The sequence below is a fragment of the Gracilinanus agilis genome, chromosome 3, assembly GCF_016433145.1.
Source record: "Gracilinanus agilis isolate LMUSP501 chromosome 3, AgileGrace, whole genome shotgun sequence".
NCBI lineage: Eukaryota > Metazoa > Chordata > Mammalia > Didelphimorphia > Didelphidae > Gracilinanus > Gracilinanus agilis.
In genome coordinates, this window is record NC_058132.1 from 577,346,459 (window position 1) to 577,358,934 (window position 12,476).

The window sequence follows — 12,476 nt, forward strand, 5'->3', positions numbered from 1 at the left end:
CCATCCAGAAAAATGTATTAAGAAGGGTACAGCTTGAGCATTAACACCCAAAATACCTCAGTCAAGTGCCAGGCACCTTTGTAGACATACAAGAAAAAACTAGTATCACTTTTGGGGTACAGAAAGATAAAAATCTGGTTTACACTGATCTTAGGTAGAATGAGAGAAAGTTGCTTATATATTTGGGAAATTAAACCATGGTCAGATAGTTATGTTATAAAAATTCTCTCCCAGTTTCTTGTTTTCCTTCTAATTTTGGTTTCAAAAGTACAAAAACTTTTTAAATTTGATATAATCATAATCATTCATTTTATATTTTGTAATGTTCTCTATCTCTTGTTTCATCTTAAATTCCTTCCTTTCCCACAGATCTAACAGGTATTCTATTCTATGTTCACCTAATTTATTCGTGATTTCACTCTTTATATTTAAGTCATTTACCCACTTTGAATTTATCTTGGTATATGGTATAAGATGGTGAAGATGCTGATCTAAACCTAATTTTTTCCCATACTGTTTTCTAGTTTTCCCAGAATTTCTTCAAATAGTGCATTCTTGTAACAAAAAAATGGGATCTTTGGGTTTCTTGAACACTAGCTTTGCTGAGGTTATTTACCCCTAGTCTATTTCATTGATCCACCCTTCTGTCTCTTAGCCAGTACCATATTGTTTTGATGACCGCTGCTTTATAGTACATTTTAAGATCTAGTGCTGCTAGGCCTCTATCCTTCACATTTTTTTCATTATTTCCTTTGATATTCTTGATCTTTTATCCTTCCAGATGAACTTTCTTATATTTTTTCTAATTCTATACAAAATATTTTGGTAGTTTGATAGGTATGACACTGAATAAATAGATTAATTTGGGTAAGATTGTCACTTTTATTAGGTTAGCTCATCCTACCCATAAGCAATTAATGTTTTTCCAATTATTTAGATTTAATTTTAATTATGTGGAAAGTGTTTTATAATTGGGTTCATATATCCTGTGTTTGTCTTGGTAGATAGATTCCTAAATATTTTATATTGTCTAGATCAGTGATGGGCAAACTGTGACCTGTGGGCCAGATTGGGGGGGAGGGCTGAAATGTTCTATCTGGCTGCCCAACATTATACCTAATCTGATGAATACAATGAGTAGGATACAATACAATGAAACTTTGAAAGAGTTGCATTAGAAATAGACTGACAGATGAACATTTCCTTTCCTTTGGCCCCCTCTTTAAAAAGTATGCCCATCACTGGTCTAGAGTGATTTTTAAATGGAATTTCTCTTTCTAACTCCTGCTGCTGATTTTTGTTGGAAATCTATAGAAATGCTGATGATTTATGTGGGTTTATCTTGTACCCTGCAACTTTGCTAAAGTTGTTAATGATTTCCACTAGCCTTTTAGTTGATTTTCTAGAATTCTTTAAGTATACTGTCATATCATCTGCAAAGAATGGCAGTTTAGTTTCCTCATTGCCTACTTTAATTCCTTCAATTTCTTTTTCTTCTCTAATTGTTACTGCTAGTGTTTCTAGTACAGTCTTAAATAATAGAGGTGATAATAGGCATCCTTGTTTTACTCCTGATCTTACTGGAAAGGCCTCTAAATTGTCCCAATTTCAGATGATACTTGCTGATGATTTTAAACATATACTGTATTATTTTGAGGAATGGCTCTATTCCTATACTTTCTAGTATTTTCAGTAGGAAAGGGCGTTGTATTTTGTCAAAGGCTTTTTATGCATCTATTCAGACAATCATGATATTTCTGTTATTTTAGTTATTGATATAATCAATTATGTGAATGGTTTTCCTAATATTAAAAAAATATTTGCTTTCCTGGTATAAATCCTACCTGATCATAGTGAATAATCCTTGTGAAAACTTGTTATAGTCTTTTTGCTAGTATTTTATATAAGATTTTTGTATCTATGTTCATTAAGGAAATTGGTGTAAGGGGGAAAAAGATTTTTTGGGGTTCAATATATTAAAAGGTGGTTGCCAGGGGAAATTTCCCCAATTTAGGAATGTCAAGTCAAAATTGACTTTTATGGAAGTTTATTTACAATTAAGAAGAGAGAGAGGAAATAAGGAAATAAGTATCTAACATAGGTAAATTGCTACAATCCTCTAATTAATCCAGGTAGATCTAATTAACTCTAAGCTGAGAGTCTGAGGGCCAGAGGCCCAGAGGTGAATGAAGCAAAGCTTCATTCAAAGAGTCTATTAAGGAAGTTCCTTAAGAGAAGTTCAAGAAGATTCAGTCTTCTTTAAACTCATCAGCTCCACAGACCAGAAGAGCTAGAAGACCTCCTTAACAATCCTCCCTTCACCAGAAGCTCCCAGGTCACTGAGGACCTTCTCCTTTTAAAGGAGTCACTTATGCTTCACTTCCTGGGACAATAGACACTTCTCATAGAATGCCTAGGGGGCGGTCAATAGATTCCGATCCATCACTCACTCTAGCTAGAGTTAGGACCTCCCAGAATTTGGAGGTGCCCTCACCTTTGGTGATAAAATCTAAAGATGGGCAATGTAGACTTAATTTAATTATCACATTGGTCTGCATTTTTCTTTCTCTGTTTTTGGTCTGCTTTGCTTTGGAATCAATACCATATTTGCATCATTAAAAATATCATATATACTTATCATTTCATATCATCACATTTCCATATACATCATATCATCATATACATTATATCATAATAAGCTTACTTATCCACCCCCTTTCTGAGTAAATTACTTCTATCTTCTCTAGTACTAAGTAATAGTTTAGAATTATAGAAATCGTCTTTCTTTGTAGACATTTAAACATTTTGATCTTAATGAGTCCCTTACATTTTCTCTTTATTATTTACCTTCTTGGGCTTCCCTTGTTGTCTCTTATTTGGCCTTCAAATTTTTTGTTTAGGTCTGAATTATTCCTCAGAAATATATTATTGAATGACCATTTTTCCCACTGAAAGAATATACTCAATTTTTCTGGATAGGTGAATCTGAGTTGTAATCACAAATATTTTGCCTTAGTGAATATTATATACCATACCTTTCAATCCTTTAATGTAGAAGCTGCTAGGTTCTGTGTGATCCTGATTGTAGCTCACTGGTATTTGAATGGTTTCTTTCTGGCTTGAGGGCTCTTCGATTTAGCTATTATATTGCTGGAAGGTGTCATTTGAGGATTTCTTTAAGGAGATGATCTGTGAATTCTTTTAATTTTAATTTTATTCTCTTGTTCGAGGATCTCTGGACAGTTTTTTTGATAATTTCTTATAATATGATGTCCAAACTTTTTTCTGTATCATGGATGTCAGATAGTCCTATACTTCTCAAATTGTCTCTCCTAGATCTATTTTCTAGGTCAGTTATTTTATCAATAAGATATTTCATGTTTTCCTCTGTTTTTTTTTTCACTCCTTTGATTCTACTTTTTTGTTTCTTGGTTTCTGATTTTTAAGTTCTGATTTTCCTCTATCTGTTTTTGGTTCTCCTTTTTCAAATGGCTCATTTCTTCTTGCATCACTTTCATTTCTCTTTCCCCCTTTTCCTCTGATTCTTGTAATTGGTTTTTGAAGTCCTTTTTGAGTTTTTCCAGAATCTTGTCGAATCCATATTTTTCTTTTGGACTTTGGGTTTTGCTTTCACTGTCCCCTTTTGTGTCTGTACCTTTCTATTTGACTCCATAGAGTTAAGTTCCTTTTTTTGTTGTTTGCTCAAATTTTCCTATCTAATCATAGGTAGGCTTGGGGGGTTGTTGGGATGTTCTGAGGACTGGGAGCTCTGAGAGCCCCCTCCTGCTGCTTATTCAATTGACTCTTAGATGCTGATAGCTTAAATACTTGGCTCAAGCTTAAGTGTAAGCTTATGATCTTACTCTGATCTTGATCAGGTCAGGAGTTGTGTACTTGATCCAATCAGGTACATCCTTGATTGTCCAGTCTTGGAGCTCTGCCCCAGTGCTTCAGGAAAAAGTACTCAATATTACTATTTAGTACTATCAAACACCCCAAAGTGTGAACTAAGCCCTTATCTCAAGCCCAGACTAGAGCTACAATGGGGCTTCAGACTTCACAGGTTTGAAATTTCAAGGAGAGTGGGTTGGCTTGTGCCCCTGTTTGCCCAGGCTGGATCTCAGGATCTGGGTGTTGGCTTGAACATATGTTCTGAACCTCAGACAGCAGATGTAGAATTGGGAGAGGGGCGGTAAGGCTTGCTCTTTCCTCCCTGCTATAGCTTCTTGCTGGCTCTGCTGTATTCTCACCCAAGTGCTCCAATTGTTTTTTGCTTACCTTTTGGGTTTTTCTTTACTTAAAAGTTGTTTCACTCTGTCTCCTTGTTGGTTCTTTCATTCCTGTATTTGTTTTGTGGTAATATTTTAATTCAGTCAGAGAGGATTCTCACGGTAGCATGGAGCTACTCTGGAGCTACTGGAGCTCTGGATTACTCTGCCATATTGGCTCCACCCCCATAAGTCCATTCCATCATCTTTACCAAGATATTCCCCAAAGGGATCACAAATAATGGGATATGAGTGAATAATAAATATTACCTACAGTGTAAAACAAATTCATGTACATTTAATAGTTATATTTTTTCATCTCCTCTAGTATATTTTTGGCCATCAGTGATTCATTAGGTCCTCTTTCAAAGAGCAGTGATTACAAAAGAAGGGTAAATTGAAGAGAGTTGATTTTTTTGGTTGAATGCCATGTAAATCTCAAATGAAATTTTTAACTTTCAAATTATTCAAAAAAAAAAAATAAACAGGTAGCACATAGGAGTCTCAGTGAATTGAGAGCTGATCTAGAGATGGGAGGTGCTGGGTTAAAATCTAGCCTCAGAAACTTCCTAACTGTGTGACCCTAAGCAACTCACTTAACTTCCATTGTCTAACCCTTACCACTTACTGAACTTGGAACCAATATACAATATTAATTCTAATATGTTAGATATGGTTTTAAAATTTTTTAAAGATATATACCACAAAATAGGCACCAGTTAGTTCAATGGATAGAGTACCATGTCTTGAGTCAGAAAGACTCATTTTGCTGTGTTCAAACCTGGCCTCCAAAGCTTACTAGCTGTATAACTCCAGGCAAGTCAATTAATCCTTTTTGCCTCAGTTTCCCCAACTATAAAAAGAGTTGGAGAAGAAGATGGAAAGCCACCCTAGTATCTTTGAGAAAAATACATCATGTGCTATCACAAATAATAAAATAAATATATGATTGAAACAACTGAAAAAAAATTGAAAATATTTGTGTTCATTATCAATTTTCTTTCAAAATGTTGCACAGATTTATCTATGCCACTCAGCTGCATCAAATTATTATGTAGTATATATACACATGTATGAATATTGTATATTCTATATATTATTAACTAATGACAAGTATATGTGTTATATTGACTACTATGAGTCCATGAGTAAGAGAATATTAAAGTCTTATCTAGTCCGTGCTTCAATTTTTACATATGAGTTAACTGGTGAAATCATGTTCCAAGAAACACAGAGAGAAAGTAATTAATGTGACATTGAAACCTAGATTTTCTGACTGCAAATCCAGCATATTTCTCCACTCTCTACACTATAATAATTTCTACTATTTTCTAATATACAAAAATATTTAATGTATTTCAAAAATTCATATTTTTGATTCACTGACTTTTCTGAAAACAACAACAATAATAACAACAAAGCTTTGATTTAGTGGAGTTTAAAATGTACTTTGGAGGGGTTTATTCAAATACTTCAAATGATTCTTGAAATTTTGTACAAGTTATATTATGGGGCAGTCCCATTTTAATGTATATCAGATTCATTGTACATACATAATATCTATTTCTCTTTATATAAAATAATTAACTTGTAATTCTTCTGGAAAGTTAAATATAGGTGTCCCATATATTATACTGTCTGCCCCATCTAGACAAAACTCTTCCATTTTAGAGACAGTGAAGGTGAAAAGAAGCAGTTCATAAAAATATGTCATTCATAAGTAATGGGTGGGACAGGGTATCTTGACACCCTTAGCTCAGTAATCCTGGGAGCCTGAGAGAACAAATTTCTTAAGCACCTGCACTTCCATCATTTGGTTTTGCTTCCCCTGCCCCACACTCAGTTTGGCCTCAGATATTTAACTCTTTCTGCTCCTTTGAATAAATAGAATTCTTATATTCTCAAATAGACATTGTTCTTCCCCCTAGACCTTACTGAAATCTGTTTGACAATCTGATCTTTGAGCTCATCCACTATTTATAGAGCTTACTTCTTTCTTCATGTCTTTCATGAACTTGAGCTTCAGACTATTTCAATGCCAAACTTCTTTTCTTGCTGATTCCTTCCCTCCTTGCATAGCGCTAGCCACCAGGGGCTTTCTGTCAGTGCCCCTCAGTGCAGCAATGAGGAGCAGAATACAGTTCCAAAGAATAAGGAAAGAAAAAGACAGGAAATAAAAAAATCAACACTATGTAAAAGGAAAAGATGTTGCAGCAAGAAATACTTTAAATCTTTCCATAGACAATCAACCTCTTTATGGAAGGGAGTGGTTCATTCCCATAGGTATCTTTATAAATGATAAAAACCTTGGAAGTCAAAAGAAACCGAGCACCATTTAGCATAAAGAGAATGCTAAGAAAAACACTTGCTTATTGTAATTACCTTTCATTACTTAGGATGCATTCAATCATTTATTTAATCACCAAAAACAATAAAAATTGCTGCTCAGTTTAGCCATTTTTGTGTAAATAGCTTTTTAAAAATCACTACAGATACAGAAAAAAAATTGAAAAGTCTAGTTTTAAGCATTCGAAATTAACTATCCTTCATTTTCTAGCATTCAAATACTGCTGAAAAACACAGCTGCCTGTTTTCTTTTTCAGTTAGTCTTTAAAAGGATTCTGTAGAATTACTCTCTGCTTTATTTGATGCCTTCAGATCAAACTGACAGAGCTCACTAGTTCATGGCTCCCTATGTTTAAGAACTGAGTGGGAATGCTTATAGAACTGCCTTTCAGTGAAGAGATCTATTACTAGTGACATGACACCAAATTAGCTCCTCCTTGTCACACCTTGTGCCTGCCCCAGGACAAACCGTTTGAAGAACAAAGTAATGAAGAAGCTCTGTGACATCCAAAAAACCCTGGGAAGACAGATTTGGTTGGGGATGTATTGTACTTTCATAGTCACTGAAGTGGGTAATGTAATATAATCTAGTATAATTAAGCATAATCAAATAGAAGATGTTCTCTAAAAGATGCTGGTGGCAAAGGTATCAAAATGAAAGGAGAGGCCAGCATATTATATACCTTAGATCCGCTGGAATTATGAGCAATGACTAAAATTGTAGTTTTTTCCTCTCTCTCTCTTTCTTTTTTTGCACATTTAAGCATTTGCAACTGTAAATTTTGCCTCTTTGAAGGAAAGAAAAAAGACTGAAAGACATCATTTGCCAGCCTTAGAATTGTAACAAGGGCAATATGAGTTGAGTATTTCCCCTAGGGTGTCAAAATTAAAAAGGTGCTCATAGGATTGTAGTCCTTCAGTAGAAACACCTGAGTTTAACACATAATTAGCAAGAATAATAGGTGGAAATATGAAACTACAAAGTGTTTTCTCATGAAGCGATTACCTCCTTAGCATAGTACAACCCTACTGACTTCTCCAGTAAGAATCCACCTCTCAAAGTCAAATCATTCCATCTCCCACTTATTTCTTATCCTGACATAATTTTTAAATTGCTTTGAGAGTCTTTTTTGCTGCTTACCTCAGACTATATTTATTTTTAAACCTTCACTGGGTTTGGGGGAAGGGATGGGGAAAGGTTTACTATGGAATTGGCCAACTTAGTACCCAAAAATAACTAATGCGTTTTTCACTGACCCTAAATTATTTCCTACCTATTAAAAGAGCAACTTCATTTTCTGGGTAACATTTAAAGGAGTGACTTTTATTTAAGTGAATTAATCAATAAGCATTTATTAAGCATCTGCTAGGTGCGAGACACTGTGCTAAATGCTGGGGATACAAAAAGAGACAAAAGATAGTCTCTCCTTTCAAGGAATTTATAGTCAATTGGGGGAGACGGCATGCAAACAAATATATAAAAAGCAAGTTATAAACTGGATAGAGAGGAAATAATTAACGGATTAAATGCACTAGAATTAAGAAAGATGCTAGAATTAATCCATTGAGGAAAGTTTTCTTTAAAAACTGGAATTTTCATTGGGATAAGGAAACCAGGGGTATAGGTAGTCTCATTTGGCAATACTTACTGTTGTTCCTATGAACAGATATTTATTAATTAAAGTAAGAATTTTAAGAATATGTATATATCTATATAGCCAGTACAGAAATATATTGTTCCTTTCCCATCCCCCCACCACAGTTTTTCCATGTCTAAAATCAGAACAATGACATTCTTACATCCCATTGAATCAGTTGTAGTGGCAAGTAACATATTTTCCTTGATAATGGAGAGGAAATTGAAATTTGAGTCAGTAAACTTAGATATCAGTGTTGATTCTGACAATAGTTATGTGACTTGCTCTTTCACTTAATTTCTGATACTCATTTTTCTCCTCTGCACAATGGGAATAGGGTTAAGAGTGCCATACAAATGCAATTTGTCATTATAATAGCACCTTATATAAAATTATCTTTTTTCTAGGATTCAAATCTACTTCTAGTTCACCTAATAAACACTTGATTTTATCTTTCCTTAGTGAATCATAAGAATAGGCAAATAAGATTTTAAGTACTTTTTTTTCTTTCCCCATTTCTAAATGTGAATGAAACCTCCCACTAGCTAGGATTTGAAATTCACTGAATAGTTACATACATCTCAGTATCAGTTTGAAATAAGATAGACTAAATGACTGGCTAAAAATGAAATATTGCATTGTATGCGAATATCTAAATCATTGCTAAGTTTAAAAAGATAAATTTGTTTTAAAAATGTGTTCCTTATTGGTGGCAATGACCTCTTGAATGACTGAGTCTCTTCAATTAAGAGATAATTTGAAATTACTTACAACCATTTAATTGACCCAGAATTAGAAAATTTGAGGTATGCTTTCAACACTTTTTTTGCCTACTCAGTTTGTAGTTGTGAAATTGCTATTTATGCTATATATTTGCAGTTGAAGCTGGATCACTGATCTAACATTCACTAAATTATTCTTCTTATAGGATATTTAATACCTACATATTCAATACCGAATATAAGAGAAACTCTATTATATAATGTAGTGGGTATTGGTAAAATGCTATTTTACAACTAGATTTTAAAGGTGTAGATTTGTTTCAGAATTCTTCTGCATGCAATGCCAAAACAAAATATCATCATTTTCTTTATGGGGCAGAAAGTTCTTTGAAATGTCTTTGAAATGGAATTTATCACTGTGAGTCACATGAGAAACAAAATGGAGGACTAGAAATATCATTTTATTCCCACAACCCATCAAACCTCTCCAAAGAAGAAATTATGCTGTAAAGATAAAGCAACTTCAGCTTTCTCTAGGGACTAGGACAATGAATCTGAAAGAAGGTTAATTACAAAGCAAAAGAACATTTTATGAATGGACCCTCCTTGATCCTGAGCTCACTCAACACCCTTTCCCCACCTTCCATGCTAGCAGTAGTGAGGCTGCATTAATAAGGCCAAGAATTCAAAACACAAAAAAGTGAATAAATAGAGCAGGCAGTGATAGCAATGAATTCAATAAGAAACAAATAGATTGGAGGGAAGATGGAAGTATGGTGGATATAATAATGAAGAGGCAGACCTGGAGCATTATAGATAGAACCTTGTAGCATCCTATAATTGAATTTTTAATAACTATATGGAAAATATATATGAATGAATGAAGGGAGCAGGGAAAAGAATGGGTGAGGGACCAGGGTAAAATCTAGGGCCAGCAATGAGGTAAACCCTGAAGATTCAGAGAAAGGAAAGTCTATAGGGGAGTGGGTGGGTGAGGAAGAAGGAGGAGAATTGAAAAAGGGGGGAAAAGAAGGAGATCTTGTTTTGGTAATGGAAGATAAATCCAATGATGAATACTTCTATGGATAAAGAAAGGTGGTCTATGAAGAGAAAAGAACTTATTCTGAGTGGGCCTTGGTGGATTTGGTACTTGAAAAGTTCTTCCTCATGAGAGGAGAGTTGGAGTTCTTATATTCAACTGATACCTAAGGGAATAGGAGAACATGGATCCTGAGAGGAAACATAGAGGTAAATAGGGATAAAAATGTATCCAATGAAGAATACCCATTGATGATGAGCTGCATAGTCAGGGACATGGTAGGAGAGGGACCCTCCCATTATGGATTATATTCTTTGATACCAAGAATAAATTGAATTGTTCTGGGAGTGGGACATGATAGAAAAGATAGGGGGAATGCACAGTGTGAATTCTATGAGGCAGTGGCAGAAACTACCTTTTGGGAAGTGTATAGAATGGATTCCTTTGAAGTTTTAATTTTTTAAAGAATACAAAGAAATTATAAAAAATCAGAGAATTGTAGGGGTCAAGAATTAGAAAAAGAAGGCCTAGAAGGGACAGAAAGAGAGGGAAAATAATGAAGACATACAACAGCAATATTATTTGAAGAATGTCTTGTATATGTTCACCTACAAAGAAAACCAATAAAAAAGAAACAAAAAAGAAATACCTTTATATACATTTATTTTTTTAATCAAATGATGCCTTTTCTAATATAGGGAGAGGAGGAGGAAAATACTTGGGAATTTTAAAGTTATATATACATATATAATATATATAAATTAATTTTTAAAATCAAATTAATGAATAGGAATAGCTGAAGAGGAAGAGAGGGAGGAGACGGACTAAAACAGAAAAAGCGGGATTCAAGAGGAGGTGTGGAAAGAAGTATATGACCAGATAACAGTACAAATGAAAAAAATAACCAATCAGCAAAAATAAAATGGAAAAGGGTATTAAATGAGGGAGATGAAGGATAATAGAAAGAAACAAAATGAAAACAGGGTCACATTGAAAAAGATTAAGGTAAAGTAAGTGAAGGAATATAGTACTGTGTTTACATCAGAAGAGAGGAAAAAACAATTTTGATAAAACAATATTAGAGACAGAGAAAAATATAAAGGTCTCATAATTTTAAATATAAATGGATTAAACTATGGAATAAAACAAAAATAAGAGAATAACATATGGGATAAGAAAAAATCTTTACAATCTATTGCTTACAAGAAACACATTTATTAAAAATGATATGGACATAATGAAACTGAGAGGATGGAAAAAATGTTATGTATCAAATGAATACAAAAAAAAAGCAGGAGTTGCAATAATTTTGAGAAAGCAATCCAAAACTTTCAAAGAAATGGTTAAACAAGGAAATAATATCATGCTAAAAGGAACCATGAACAATAAATCATTATTATTAATAAACTTATACACTTCAAATGCCTTAGCATACAAATGTATAAAGGAAACATTATCTGAGGCACAAGAAGACATAGACAGTAACACAATAGTGAGGAGAAATCACAATATACTTCTCAGTTTTGAATAACTCTAACAGTGGGCTTTTTAAAAGGGATGAGGGGAAAATTTGAATTTAATGAATTAATAGAAAAACAGTTAAAATACAGTGTCTTCTAAATGTCATTCTAAAAGAAAATACATATTTCTAAGCATGAGAGTACACATGGAACTTTAAAAAATGACTATGTAGTAGTGTATAAAGATATTGAAAAAAAATTTTTAAAGGCAGAAATAATCGATATAAGCTTTCCAAATTAAAAAAAAAACAGTAAAACTGGTAATTGATTAATGAAACAAAAACAAAGCATACAGACCCAACAGAAAATGAAAAATGAAATCATAAATAAATAATGAGTCAAAGGGAGTATGATAGAAATAAGAGATATGTAAAGTAATGATGATGAAACAGCACACTAAACTTCTATGATATATCTAAAATAGTCTTCAGAGGAAATTTATATCATCATACACACAAACTAATGAATTAGGGAAAAAACAAGTATTAATGAGTTGGATATACATTTAAAATTAGAAAGCCAACAAATTAACAAATCCAAAAATAAGAACAAAATAGGTGATATTAAAATTATGAAATAGGCAAATTGAAAACCAAAAAAACATAGAAGTAGTTGATTTAAAAGACTAATAAAATTGATATACTCTTGGCTAATCTCATTTAGTAGATGAGAATTGAAAATCAAATCTACAAAATATCAACTGATACCAACTGAAGTGGAAATATAGCAAAACAAGAAGAAAATTTAAAAAATAAATCAGAGCACATTATACATCATTATTTTCTAACAAAAGAAATCAAGGAATACCTTCAAAAATATAAAATATCCAAACTGTTCAAAAAACAAGGTAGAGATGTAAATAAACCAATATAAAAAAAAAAGAAATAGATCTAGCTGTTATGAAATTACCAACAAAAATAACTCCTGTTCCTGATGGATTCACA